This window comes from Schistocerca cancellata, unplaced genomic scaffold (genome assembly GCF_023864275.1).
Source record: "Schistocerca cancellata isolate TAMUIC-IGC-003103 unplaced genomic scaffold, iqSchCanc2.1 HiC_scaffold_1132, whole genome shotgun sequence".
NCBI classification, from domain to species: domain Eukaryota; kingdom Metazoa; phylum Arthropoda; class Insecta; order Orthoptera; family Acrididae; genus Schistocerca; species Schistocerca cancellata.
The window spans coordinates 2,750,920-2,765,312 of record NW_026047131.1 but is presented as its reverse complement, the minus strand read 5'-3'; the positions used below and the strand labels follow the sequence as shown (position 1 = coordinate 2,765,312).

Below are 14,393 nucleotides of genomic sequence, written 5' to 3'. Positions count from 1 at the left end.
TCACAATACGCCAAGTCGCGAACGGTTTGAAGAACATTCTGGACAATTCAAGCGAATAATTTTGTAGACCAAGGAAAGGCAAACCTACGTTTCTAGCATTTGTAGACTTACAGAAAGCTCTTGACAACGTTGACTGGAATACTCTGTTTAAAATTCTGAAGGTGGCAGGGGTAAAATACAGGGAGCGAAATTCTATTTACAATTTGTAGAGAAACCAGATGGCAGTTATAAGAGCCGAGGGACGTGAAAGGGAAGCAGTGGTTGGGAAGGGAGTGAGACAGGGTTGTAGCCTCTCCCCGATGTTATTCAATCTGTATATTGAGCAAGCAGTAAAGGAAACAAAAGAAAATTTCGGAGTAGGTATTAAAATCCATGGAGAAGAAATAAAAACTTGAGGTTCGCCGATGACATTGTAATTCTGTCAGAGATAGCAAGGGACTTGGAAGAGCAGTTGAACGGAATGGATAGTCTCATGAAAGGAGGGTATAAGATGAACATCAATAAAAGCAAAACGAGGATAATGGAATGTAGTCCAATTAAGTCGGGTGATGCTGAGGGAATTAAATTAGGAAATGAGACACTTAAAGTAGTAAACAGTTTTGCTATGTGGGAAGCAAAATAACTGATGATGGTCGAAGTAGAGAGGATGTAAAATGTAGACTGGCAATGGCTAGGAAAGCGTTTCTGAAGAAGAGAAATTTGTTAACATCGAGTAGAAATTTAAGTGTCAGGAAGTCGTTTCTGAAAGTATTTTTATGGAGTGTAGCCATGTATGGATTTGAAACATGGACGATAAATAGTTTAGACAAGAAGAGAATAGAAGCTTTCGAAATGTGGTGCTACAGAAGAATGCTGAAGATAAGATGGGTAGATCACATAACTAATGAGGACGTATTGAATAGAATTGGGGAGAAGAGAAGTTTGTGGCACAACTTGACAAGAAGAAGGCATCGGTTGGTAGGACATGTTCTGAGGCATTAAGGGATCACGAATTTAGTATTGGAGGGCAGCGTGGAGGGTAAAAATTGTAGAGGGAGACCAAGAGATGAATACACTAAGCAGATTCAGAAGGATGTAGGCTGCAGTAGGTACTGGGAGATGATGAAGCTTGCACAGGATAGAGGAGCATGGAGAGCTGCATCAAACCAGTCTCAGGACTGAAGGCCACAACAACAATTTGGTAACCCAGATGGTCCGACATGAATCCTACCGAAGTTACTGTCGAGGGATCAGTTAATGCAGAAAATCCTGCACCGCCAACAATCGTGGAAGGCTGCAGAGGCAGAATGGCTTAATATTTCTGCAGGGGACTTCCGAGTTGAGCCTACGCCGAGTTGCCGCACATATCCTATGACTTTAGCCACCACAGTGTAGAACGCAATTAAAAAAAAAAAAATTTCCTCGGATTTTTGTTCTCGACAATACATGCGGAGCCGTGGTAACGCTGGACAGGTTAGAGACATCGCTTGGCGCCTGCAGATCTGCGTTAGCCGGCGCGCCTACCTCTGATGACCGCTGGCCGCTCGACCTTGAAGCTGGAGCCTTCCGCGACCTCCACTTCGGCTGTTGGGCGGCGAACACTGAGCGCGACCGGCGACGCGGCCCCGCTTATAAACGCGCGCGCGTCGCTTCGGCGTGGCCGGGAGGGGGGGTGGGGGGGAACGGCGGAAGGCTCTGGTGGGGGTGGAGCGTGACTCACGGAGCCCGACCGTGTCCGGCGGCCGCTGTGTGGAGCACCCCAGCCGCCCAACAGCGGCCACCGGAAGCCCCCGGTTTCCTGGAACCGCCCCGGTATGCTCGCCCGCCCCGCAGAAACAAATCACCCTTTGCCACCTCGCCGCTCGGAGTTCAGTCGTACCGCCATCCGGGGAGGAGCCTGCGTGCGTGAGTCCGCCAGTCCTCGCCCCACCAGCTGCGTAGGGAGCACGGAACGGCCTCGCCTCAAATATGATGATGATGATGACGATGTTTGGTTTGTGGGGCGCTCAACTGCGTGGTTATCAGCGCCCGTACAATTACCCAATCTTTGCTCAGTCCAATTTCGCCACTTTCCTGGATGATGATGAAATGATGAGGACAACACAAACACCCAGTCATCTCGAGGCAGGTGAAAATCCCTGACCCCGCCGGGAATCGAACTCGGGACGCCGTGCTCGGGAAGCGAGAACGCTACCGCGAGACCACGAGCGGCGGACTCGCCTCAAATACCGTTCTTTTTACGACTGTTGATATTTTAAAAAAATACCGAGAATCCGATATATCGATATTTAAATCAAATATCATCGGCCGTCGATATATTGAAAAAAAATCATCGATATACAGGGCGATTCACGAACATAGGCAAATATCGGGTGATCAAAAAGTCAGTATAAATTTGAAAACTTAATAAACCACGGAATAATGTAGATAGAGAGGTAAAAATTGACACTTGGGGTTTCATTAGAACAAAAAAGAACATAGTTCACAAAATGTCCGACAGATGGTACTGGACAGCAAAACTGCTACCTTGACGGGCGAGAGGTACGCCGATATGTTACAGAGTCGCATCATCACCAGCCTGGCTGGTAAACACCTGCTGGAACGTACGATGTTTATGCAGGATGGCGCTCCACCCCACATTGCTAGACGCGTGAAAGATCTCTTGCGCGCGTCGTTTGGTGATGATCGTGTGCTCAGCCGCCACTTTCGTCATGCTTGGCCTCCCAGGTCCCCAGACCTCAGTCCGTGCGATTATTGGCTTTGGGGTTACCTGAAGTCGCAAGTGTATCGTTATCGACCGACATCTCTAGGGTTGCTGAAAGACAACATCCGACGGCAATGCCTCACCATAACTCTGGACATGCTTTACAGTGCTGCTCACAACATTATTCCTCGACTACAGCTATTGTTGAGGAATGATGGTGGACATACTGAGCGTTTCCTGTAAAGAATATCATCTTTGCTTTGTCTTACTTTGTTATGCTATTCTGATCAAATGAAGCGCCATCTGTCGAACAGTTTTTGAACTTTTGTATCTTTTTGGTTCTAATAAAACCCCATGTCATTCCAAGCATGCGTGTCAATTTGTCCCTCTCTACCTACATTATTCTGTGATTTATTCAGTTTTCAAATTTATACTGACTTTTTCATCATCCGGTATTTTAATATGTTATTCTACAAGTAAAACCAGAAAAAAATTTCATATAAACATAGGTCCGCAAATGCTTAGTTACCGAGTTCTCGCTAATAAGAGACTTTGCCTAAATTTTAGCAACTTCACTAATATGAAGCCATTGAAAAACTGTGAGACGTTAAAGTAAAGCACGATTTCCATTTATTTTCTTGTTATTCGTCTGGTGGATCTAATAAACATGTCCCAGACGTGTGTCTGCAGTAGTTTTCCAGAACATCCAGAGAAGCAAGGATTATTATACAAGTAAATTTGTTTCCTTTCTACACTACTGCCCATTAAAATTGCTACGCCACGCAGATGACGTGCTCCAGACGCCAGATTTAACCGACAGGAAGAAGATGCTGTGATATGCAAATGATTAGCTTTTCAGAGCATTCACACAAGGTTGGCGCCGATGGCGACACCTACAACTTGCTGACATGAGGAAAGTTTCCAACCGATTTCTCATACACAAACAGCAGTTGACCGGCGTTGCCTGGAGAAACGTTGTTGTGATGCCTCGTGTAAGGAGGAGATATGCGTACCATCACGTTTCCGACTTTGATAAAGGTCGGATTGTAGCGTATCCCGATTACGGTTTATCGTATCGCGACATTGCTGCTCGCATTGGTCGTGATCCAATGACTGTTAGCAGAATATGGAATCGGTGGGTTCAGGCACTTTTCTTGATACATAAGAGAATCTTCGATGAATTTTGCACAGCATACAAATCATCCTTACAGGTGTATGAAACTCTAGAACTTATTTAATTTATGAAGAAATAAATGAGCTGTTACAATTTAAACTTCATGTTTAGAAAAAAACTCAAACTTTATAGTTAATAATGTCAGTTCTTACCACAGTTTTTAATAGATTTGGAAAATTCTTGATTTGAACTCGGGTCTTCTTCCTTAGAAACCAGGAATGTTAGTCACTGCTTCAGCTAAGATTGGTGCACGGACTTTTGAAGCCGTCCTTTTTTCCCCTTGTTAGATCGTATTTAAAAAAATTTAATTGAGTTCTTCAGCTTCCACCATGGTTCTTGTTGTTGTGGTCTTCAGTCCTGAGACTGGTTTGATGCAGCTCTCCATGCTACTCTATCCTGTGCAAGCTTCTTCATCTCCCAGTACCTACTGCAACCTACATCCTTCTGAATCTGCTTAGTGTATTCATCTCTTGGTCTCCCTCTACGATTTTTACCCTCCACGCTGCCCTCCAATGCTAAATTGGTGATCCCTCGATGTCTCAGAACATGTCCTACCAACCGATCCCATCTTCTAGTCAAGTTGAGCCACAAGTTCCTCTTCTCCCCAATTCTATTCAATCCTTCCTCATTAGTTATGTGGTCTACCCATCTAATCTTCAGCATTCAAAAATGAGAGTCAAATGTCTCGAGGCAGATTAATTACAAGGTGTATTTTCCATCGCATTAATATGTTGGCGAAGTTACCACAATGTAGTGGATCACAATGTAATGTTAACATGTTCTAGTTTTGTGTAATATATGTTAGTTGTTTTTGGTCTCACGGAATTGGGAAACCGTTCACGGAATTAGGATGCCACTATCACGGATTTAAGAACCGTGTCAAGCATTTAGGAGGCTTTATTTGTCTCATAATTTAGGTCTGCACCTTTTCACTACTTTTGTAAAAGTTAACAATAGTCAGTGAAATAAAAAAAAAGCCCTATAACGTTCGATCTGTCTGCCTGAGTTGTTATTTAAATGAGCTTTTTTCATTTATTACATTACGTTGCGCAACACTAGCTGAAAAGTAGCGGGGAATTACTCATCCTCACCCCACTGGCTAGGCCGTTCCCACGAGTATGACGAATCTGAGGATGGTGACGGTGCAGTCGCTTCGCACACGTTCCCCCTACCCCTCGCTAAGGCTGCGCTCACAACGCACCGACGCCGTACGAAGACGGCCGTCCTTTATCAAACCGGTACCCCAGTGCGCCTGTACGTGCGCGCTCTCAGTGCAACAGACCTCGACGCCCCAACGTACGGTCTTCGGACGGCATTCGGCGAGACGCATATCATTTTGTTTCGTTCGGTGGTGCTGACCGATATCCCGTTCGCAAAAAAAATGGATTGTGACAAATCTTTAAACTTAGCACTAGAAAGTAAGTTTCGATTCCGGAGAAATATAGGGACACGCTACCTTTTTTACAGGTGTTATCCAGACTTTCCTAAAAGGATTCAATTTCTTCGTCAGGGTGACTTGAGGTGGGAGCGTACACCTGAACAATCTGCATTTTGTACCTATTCGACACCTTGAGGACCATTCGAGCTGTCCTGCTGGAAGTTCCTTCTAAGACAGATACTCTATCAGCAATATTCTTGTTGATTAAGAACCCAACTCCATTGAGTTTTCCTTCTGGGTCGCCACAAAAGTAAAACAAGTTGCCAGAGCGCAAACGGAGACAGTCTTCCAACTTTCGGCGAACTTCGCTTAAACCAACAATACTCCAGTTGATTTTTGTAAGCTCTTTCTCGATCTCTTCTAGTCTGTCATTGCCTATTAGAGAGCGACAGTTATATGTGCAGACGTGAAGAGTCTGTATCTTCTACTCAGCACCACTTGGTGTTTGGGACATCAGAGTTGCTCCCACCCGGAGATCCGACTGTGCGGCTATTACTCCGGAAAATTTAACATCAATGTCACACAACATAACTGGAAGGTGAGAAGCATAATCGCCACGCTTGCTTCAGAACGGATTGGCGATATAGTTTCCAGGCCGCCCCTGACATGGGGTACAGACACCTTTGGTAGGCCGCTCCACTAGAGTACAGACGCCACCACACTGCTAGTTTTGGTCCACCCCGGGTATTTCATTTCCCCGGTGCCACCCATATCTGGGAGGCTTTCCCCTATCCGCCACCTGGGCAGGCGCCCGATGGGGGACTAGCAGCCCCACTTCCAGATGGTCATTCGCGATTTCAATGCAAAAGTTGGCACCAAGAAACAAGGCGACACAGTGGTGGGCAACTATGGGATTGACGACCGAAACGATAGAGGTGAGAGATTAGTCCAGTTCGCTGAGTACACCAGTATGTCCATCATGAATACGTTCTTTAAGAAGCACCCTGACCGAAAATGGACTTGGAGGAGCCCAAATTTCAGAGTCAAAAATGAGATAGACTTTATTCTGTCAAATATTCGGCAGATTCTAAAAGACGTATCAGTGCTAAATCAGTTCAACACTGGCAGTGATCACCGTCTTGTGAGAGCAAGGGTCGAACTCAATGTAAGAAATGAAAGGAGTAAACTTATGAAACGGAAGAGAAGGGTAATGAACCTCAAAAACCTGGAAGAACATTCCTCGAAATTCCAAGAAGTCCTCCAAAGCAAGTTCCACGTAACTAAAGATTGTGATTTGGCGGAAATGATTGTTTCAAGTGCACAAGAAGTCGGTGGCCTATGCCAAAAAAATAAACAACCAAAGAAATTCAGTGCCAAAACTGAAACCCTTTTACAACAGAGGAGAGAAATGAAAATCCAAACCGATCGTGACATGGTGGCGTACTCCGAACTATGTAAGGCAGTGCGAAGAGAAATGAAAACTGACATACAGAAATTCACTGAAGACACCTTACGAGCAAGCTTGGAGAACAAGACAAGTTTAAAGTCAGCCAAACGCAAACTCAAAATCGGTAAAAAGCAGATTATCGCACTCGATGGAAATGACAGTCGAATCACTGAAAAGGAGGCGGTTTTGAAGTTCATCAGAGACTTTTATAGCAATTTGTATAGCAATCCAGGGGAAAATTTGAGTGTATCTAATTTAAATGATATACCTAGTGTTCCAGATATACTCCCATCGGAAGTCAAGTGTGCCCTAGATAGCATGAAGAGGGGAACAGTGCCGGGTGATGATGAGCTCAGCGTTGACATCCTCAAACTGGCAGGAGAGGTAACAATAAATCACTTGGCAAAAGTATTTACTTCCTGCCTGCACTATGCTTCAATCCCACTATCGTGGAACAAGGCTAAGATTATTTTGATACACAAGAAAGGAAGTATTCACAATATTAAAAACTACCGTCCTATCAGCTTGCTGTGAAGTGATAAGCAGAGCGAATGAATACAAACTGCCTCTCTGCATTGCCTTTGTTGACTTTGAAAATGCATTTGACTCCGTTAGCCATGTAGCTGTCCTCCAAGCTTTGAGTGAGCAAGGAGTGGGAGCAGCATACATTGAAGTGCTCAGGAAAATCTACGAGAATTCTTCAGCTTCTGTTAACATCGGCGAATCAACTCAAGAATTCCGCATCATGAGGGGTGTCAAGCAAGGCGATCCCATCTCCCCAAAACTGTTCTCTGTGTATTGGAAATGGCTATACCAAAGCTGAGCTGGGAAGGTAAGGAAATTAGAATTAATGGAAGAAGGCTTACCAACTTGAGATTTGCTGATGATATTGCCAAAGACTTCGCAGAGCTCCAAAACTTAGTTACAGATCTTGCATCGGAATGTCAGCTGGTTGGCTTGAACATGAACCTTTCCAAAACAAAAGTAATATCCAACAAATGGGTCCCAGCTGGAGATGTGAAAGTCAAGGACAGTCTACTAGAAGAGGTCAGTGAATATGTCTACCTTGGCCAGATTATAAATATGAAGGGAGACGTAAGACCAGAAATCTATCGACGCATCAAGCTCGGGTGGCAAGCATTTGGAAAGAATTCAACAGTATTCAGATAAAAAATGGCAGTAAATCTGAAGAAAGCAGTATTTGATCAATGCATTCTTCCTGTGATGACGTACGGATGCGAGACATGGACACTGAACTCATTCACAAAAGGGAAACTTAGGACAGCACAGAGAGCCATGGAGAGATCAATGCTGGGCTATAAAAGAAAGGACAGGAAAAGGGCAGATGACATCCGGTCTGTGACGAAGGTTAATGACATCTTAGAGAGAGTAGGTTCCTTGAAATGGCAGTGGGCTGGCCATGTCGCAAGAAGAAAAGACAACAGGTGGACGAAGCTAGTACTGGCGTGGAGTCCGAGAGAGCACCGGAGGCCTAGGGGAAGACCACCAGACAGATGGGACAAAGACATCAAGAAGATCGCTGGTAACACCTGGCAGAGAACTGCCCAAGACCGTCCCACTTGGAGAAGACTGCTGAAAGCCTACCTGAATCCACGACTCGAAGAGGCCACATCATCTAGTGATTGAACTGGCTGATGATGATGATGATGATGATGATGATGATAGGGACACGCGAGGCAATACTGGCTCTACGACTTCTCACCTACATCTGTAGCATTTGCAGACTCAGAGACAGCTTTTGACAATGTTGACCGGGGTACTGTCTTTCAAATTGTAGTGGTGGCAAGGGGTAAAATACAGGCAGCGAAAGGCAGTAGTTCAGAAGGAAAAGAGACAGGGTTGTAGCGCATCCACGATGTTATTCAATCTGTGTATCGAGCAAGCAGTAAAGGAGACAAAAGAAACATTTGGTGTAGGAATTAAAGTCAAGGGAGAAGAAATAAAAACTTTGAGGTTTGCCGATGACGTTGTAATTCTGTCAGAGACAGCAAATGATCTCGAACAGCAAAATGGTTCAAATGGCTCTGAGCACTATGGGACTTAACATCGGAGGTCATCAGTCCCCTAGAACTTAGAACTACTTAAACCTAACTAACCTAAGGACATCACACAACACCCAGTCACCACGAGGCAGAGAAAATCCCTGACCCCGCCGGGAATCGAACCCGGGCGCGGGAAGCGAGAACGCTACCGCACGACCACGAGCTGCGGACCCTCTCGAACAGCAGTTGAACGGAATGGACAGTGTCTTGAAAGGAAGACGTAAGATGGTCAACAAAAGCAAAACAGGGATAATGGAATTTAGTCCAGTTAAATCAGGTGATGCTCAGGGAATTACATTAGGAAATGAGACACTCAAAGCAGCAGATGAGCTTTGCTATTTGGGAAGCAAAGGAACTGATTATGGTCGACGTAGGGAGGATGTAAAATGTAGACTGGCAATGGCGAGAGAAGCCTTTCTGAGGAAGAAAAAATTTGCTAACATCGAGTATAGATTTAAGTGTCAGGAACTCTTTTCTGAAGTATTTGTGTGGAGTGTAGTCATGTTTGGAAGTGAAATATGGATGATATACAGTTTAGACAAGAAGAGAATTCAGACTTTTGGTGCTGGAGAAGAATGCTATAGATTAGACGCATAGTCACGTAGCTAATGAGGAGATACTGAATTGGAGAGAAATTCGTGGTACAACCTGACTAGAAAAAGAGATGGGTTCGTAGGACAATTTCTGAGACATCGAGGAATCACCAATATAATACGCAAGGAAGTGTCGGAGTGATGAATACAGTAAGCAGATTCGGAAGGATGTATGTTGCAGTAGTTACTCGGAGATAAACAGGTCTGCACAAGACAGAGTAGCATGGAGAGCTGCATCAAACTCATCTTCGGACTGGAGACCACAAAAACAACAACAAAAACTAGAATTCTGTGCCATCCTGAGGAAATGTCTTGGAATCTACAGAGTGAAATCGTCACTTTGTTGGAAACCACAAGTTTGCAAGAAGTTAAAAATTTAATTATAATTAATCGAACTTTGCCTTATGCCATATATGTTCTGTGTGGCTGTCGAGAAATCTCAGCCTCATGTTCAGTACAGGAAGGCATCTGCAACACAGGAAAAATCTGTTCAAATGGTTCAAATGGCTCTGAGCACTATGGGATTTAACTGCTGAGGTCATCAGTCCCCTAGAACTTAGAACCACTTAAACCTAACTAACCTAAGTCCATCACACACACCCATGCCCGAGGCAGGATTCGAACCTGCGACGATAGCGGTCTCGTTGTTCTAGACTGTAGCGCCTACAACCGCCCGGCCACTCCGGCCGGCGAAAAATCTGTATAGGAAATTTCGAGCCTAGAGTATAACCTCAAAAAATTGTGGGTTCAGCTGACAAAGGTGGCGCGTGTCTATTTTGAAGCTTAAACGTACTGTAATGCATCTTGTGTGTTGTGATAGGTGGACAATTATTATTAATGCTGACTGGTGTCTTTAAGCTAGTAAGCTGGATGTAGTGTCATGAGGTCGTTTGCAAATGTGGTGTCTGTTTTCCCACTTTTCATAGCTTTAGCTGAGTCTCCGTTCTAAAATTTTTGTTTCTCTTTTGCGCATAAGCTGCATGACAGTCATTGCTGATTAAATGATGTGTGTCTCTTTTGCCCACATACGCACATGTGACGTATACAGAGGGGTCCAAAAATGTATCCACTGTTTAAAAGTTCATAACTTGTCTCATTTTTGGTGAAAGTGTAGCTAAAAGTCAAATTTAAAGATATCACTGTAGGTGTTCGAAATTGTCACCATTAACATCCACACAGAAACGATCCCGCCGAACTGCAGCACGAACTACTGACTGCAACGTGTTAAGTTGGATATTTGCACATGAATGTACGATGGATTCTCGAAGTTCATTTAATGTGCGTGTCTTTTGTCGATAAACGACGTCCTTTAGTGTTCCCCACAGCTAAAAGTCCAGAGGAGTGAGGTCTGGGGAACGTGGTGGGTACTCCACAGCACCTCTACGGCCTGTCCATCTTCCTGGTAGATTGTCGTCTAGATACGCCCTAACACGATTTTGGTAGTAGGCTGTGGCACCATCTTGTTGAATGTAAACTCTTCCGTCTCCATACAAGTCTCGCTTGGCAACTCACAGCACCCATTTACTTCTGGCAAACTCACGCCTTTGTCTACATGGAAGTTCGGATTTTCGGCGGCGCAGTAGATGCAATTGTGGCGATTTACTGTACCATTGAGTTTAAACTGTGCCTCATCAGACCACAGAATCATCTCTGCAAACTCTTCATCGTTGCGCACCATGTTAGTAAACCACTCGCAGTACTCCAGTCTACGATCTGGGTCGTCCTCGTTCATTGCGTGTAGCAGTCGTGGGATGTAGCGCTTCCACTTTGCTGTCTTCAAAATTCGCCGAACAGTTGAGCGACTCACTCCAGTTTACATCTACATCTACATCTACATCCATACTCCGCAAGCCACCTGACTGTGTGTGGCGGAGGGTACCTTGAGTACCTCTACCGGTTCTCCCTTCTATTCCAGTCTCGTATTGTTCGTGGAAAGAAGGATTGTCGGTATGCCTCTGTGTGGGCTCTAATCTCTCTGATTTTATCCTCATGGTCTCTTCGCGAGATATACGTAGGAGGGAGCAATATACTGCTTGACTCTTCGGTGAAGGTATGTTCTCGAAACTTTGACAAAAGCCCGTACCGAGCTACTGAGCGTCTCTCCTGCAGAGTCTTCCACTGGACTTCTCGGGCACACTGTCTCACAGACTTCTGTGGTGAGTGAGTGAATTGTTGTAACACACGACGGGAGTTAGCAGGACTTGTTACTGTTACAGGTCGTCCAGATTGTTGTTTGTGTACATCTTTAACACAGCCTTCAGCTTCAAATTTGTGTCGTATGCGACGAATCGTTAAACGTGTCGGCGGCTCTGTTTGATACTCATTTTGCCATTGCTGTTGAACCTCATTAATGTTTTCGTACTTAGAACACCACTTCAAAACTGACTTCCTTTCATCGAATGTAAGTCTTGCGCCAGCCATGTTTACTCGAGTAACTAGGTGCAACTAAGAACAAAACACTGAGTATCTGGCGACTGTCATCTGCCGAAACAAAACAACGCAATACAACGATTATGTGGCGATTGCCGGAACTGCAAACTATTACATTACCAAAGATGAGACAACTCCGTCAATTAGTTTTCCAGTTATGGACTTTTAAACAGCGGATACATTTTTTTGGACCCCTCTGTGTATAAGATACATTTAACGTATTTGACATGTATTCCACGTGTCTCCCTAACGGATTTTACCCTGCACTTCCGTTTACACGCTGCTCAGTGTGTGCGACACAATATCTCCTGAACTATGTATCGCAGAATGATACAATTTTGCAGGTATATTCACTGATGTATGAGAATACTGTCTGGCGAGTGTTAAACGACTGCAATTAGTGGTAAAAAAATAGTAAATTAAAACGTCGCGTTAGATACAGTAGTTTTATAGCATGAAAAGCGAAATGTAGTAAGCAATAATTTTTTTCCCCTTTCATCATTTTGTGAAGATTATCATCGAGAAAAAGTTTCGTGAAGCAAAATTTTGAAAAACACAGCCCTCACTCGTGAACACAATTAATTTGTGACCTAGGTTTTGGGGTCACAAGGGACACATTGTTCGGACAAAATTAAAAATAAATGTTACACCATAACGTACCAAAAAATACGAAAGCTGCGGTCATACCTGACAGCGTCAGATAGTCAGAATTAAAATAAAATGCAACAGAGGTGCAAGCCACTAGGGGCTGCCATGTGTATGACCGCAGCTTTCGTATTTTTTGGTACGTTATGGTGTAACATTTAGTTTTAATTTCGTCCGAACAATGTGTCCCTTGTGACCCCGAAACCTAGGTCACAAATTAATTGTGTTCGCGACTGTGGGCTGTGTTTTTTCAAAAATTTGTATTATACAACAGTCGCTGATTGACAGCCATGTTAAAAAACCTTAAGTTTCGTAAAGGTTTGAAATTATATGCAAAGTATTTTCTAAGTGCTCTTATTTTTAAATAGGCGCTGAAAAAAAGCTGGGTATTCCCACGTTGTGGGCTACACTACTTTTTCAACCCCCACCATTTGATAGGTATGGGGTTCATACTTCGTCCGCAGGTCGGGGTCGTGCGGTAGCGTTCTCGCTTCCCACGCCCGGGTTCCCGGGTTCGATTCCCGGCGGGGTCAGGGATTTTCTCTGCCTCGTGATGACTGGGTGTTGTGTGATGTCCTTAGGTTAGTTAGGTTTAAGTAGTTCTAAGATCTAGGGGACTGATGACCATACATGTTAAGTCCCGTAGTGCTCAGAGGCATTTGAACCATTTTTGTTCATACTTCCCCAGCGATTCTCTCCAGACAGTAAGTGATATGTGTCCCAAGTATAGTTCAAATCGGTCTAGTGGCTTGGAAGGAAATGTTTAGCATACATACACTGATCGGTCAGAACATTATGACTATCTACATGCATGATAGCTGGTATGTTCACCTAGACACGGGTAACAGCAGTGACACATTGTGCCGTGGAAGCAATGAGGCCGTGTTAGGTTGCTCGAGGGAGCTGGCACTACATCTGCAACACGCAAGGCACCTAATTACCGTAAGTTCCGGAGAGGGCGCCGATGACCTTTGACGCCACGTTCAATCATATCCCAGATGTGAAACTTCCTGGCAGATTAAAACTGTGTGCCTGACCGAGACTCGAACTCGGGACCTTTGCCTTTCGCGGGCAAGTGCTCTACCAACTGAGCTACTGAAGCACGACTCACGCCCGGTACTCACAGCTTTACTTCTGCCAGTATCCGTCTCCTACCTTCCAAACTTTACAGAAGCTCTCCTGCGAACCTTTCCTTTCTTTCAGGAGTGCTAGTTCTGCAAGGTTCGCAGGACAGCTTCTGTAAAGTTTGGAAGGTAGGAGACGAGATACTGGCAGAAGTTGTGAGGAGGGGGCGTGAGTCGTGCTTGGGTAGCTCAGATGGTAGAGCACTTGCCCGCGAAAGGCAAAGGTCCCGAGTTCGAGTCTCGGTCGGGCACACAGTTTTCATCTGCCAGGAAGTTTCATATCAGCGCACACTCCGCTGCAGAGTGAAAATCTCATTCTGGAAATGTCCCAGATGTGTTTGATGGGTTCTGATCTGGCGAGTTGGGGGGCCAGCACGTTAACTGGAAATCGGCACAGTGTTCCTCGAGTCACTCCATCACACTCCTGGCCTCGTGACATAGCGCGTTATCTTGCTGAAAAATGCCACTATCGTCGTGCAATGTGATCTTCAGGAAGGGGGTGTACGTGGTCTGGAACCAGTGTGTGATCCTATTTGACCGTCATGGTGCCGGCCTCTGGGCCTGTGGATTCCCACATCAATGTTCCCCACAGCATAATGGAGCCGCTGACAGCTTGTATCCATTCCGCAGTACAGGTGTCATGGTGCTGTTCTGCTGGAAGGTGACGGATTCGCGCCCTGCCATGGGCACGATGAAGAACGTATCGGGATTCAGTAGACTGTGTAACACATTGCCACAGCGCCAGCGTCCAGTGCCGATGGTCACGTGCCCACTCTTGTCGTAGTTGCCGATGTCGTGGTGTTAACATTGGCACGTCCACGGGTTGGCGACTGCGGAGATCCTTCGTTAGGAGTGA

At 45.0% G+C, this 14,393-nt stretch overlaps 1 protein-coding gene across 1 annotated transcript in view; it reads right to left on the bottom strand.

Moving 5' to 3' along the window:
• LOC126159397 (peroxidase-like) overlaps window positions 1-1,579 on the bottom strand; it is a 356,870-nt gene extending 355,291 nt beyond the window's left edge. The window contains exon 1 of the mRNA XM_049916512.1: window positions 1,504-1,579. The gene's annotated coding sequence lies outside the window, so the exon portion shown is untranslated. The remainder of the gene's footprint in view (window positions 1-1,503) is intronic.
• Between the last annotated feature and the right edge of the window lie 12,814 nt (window positions 1,580-14,393).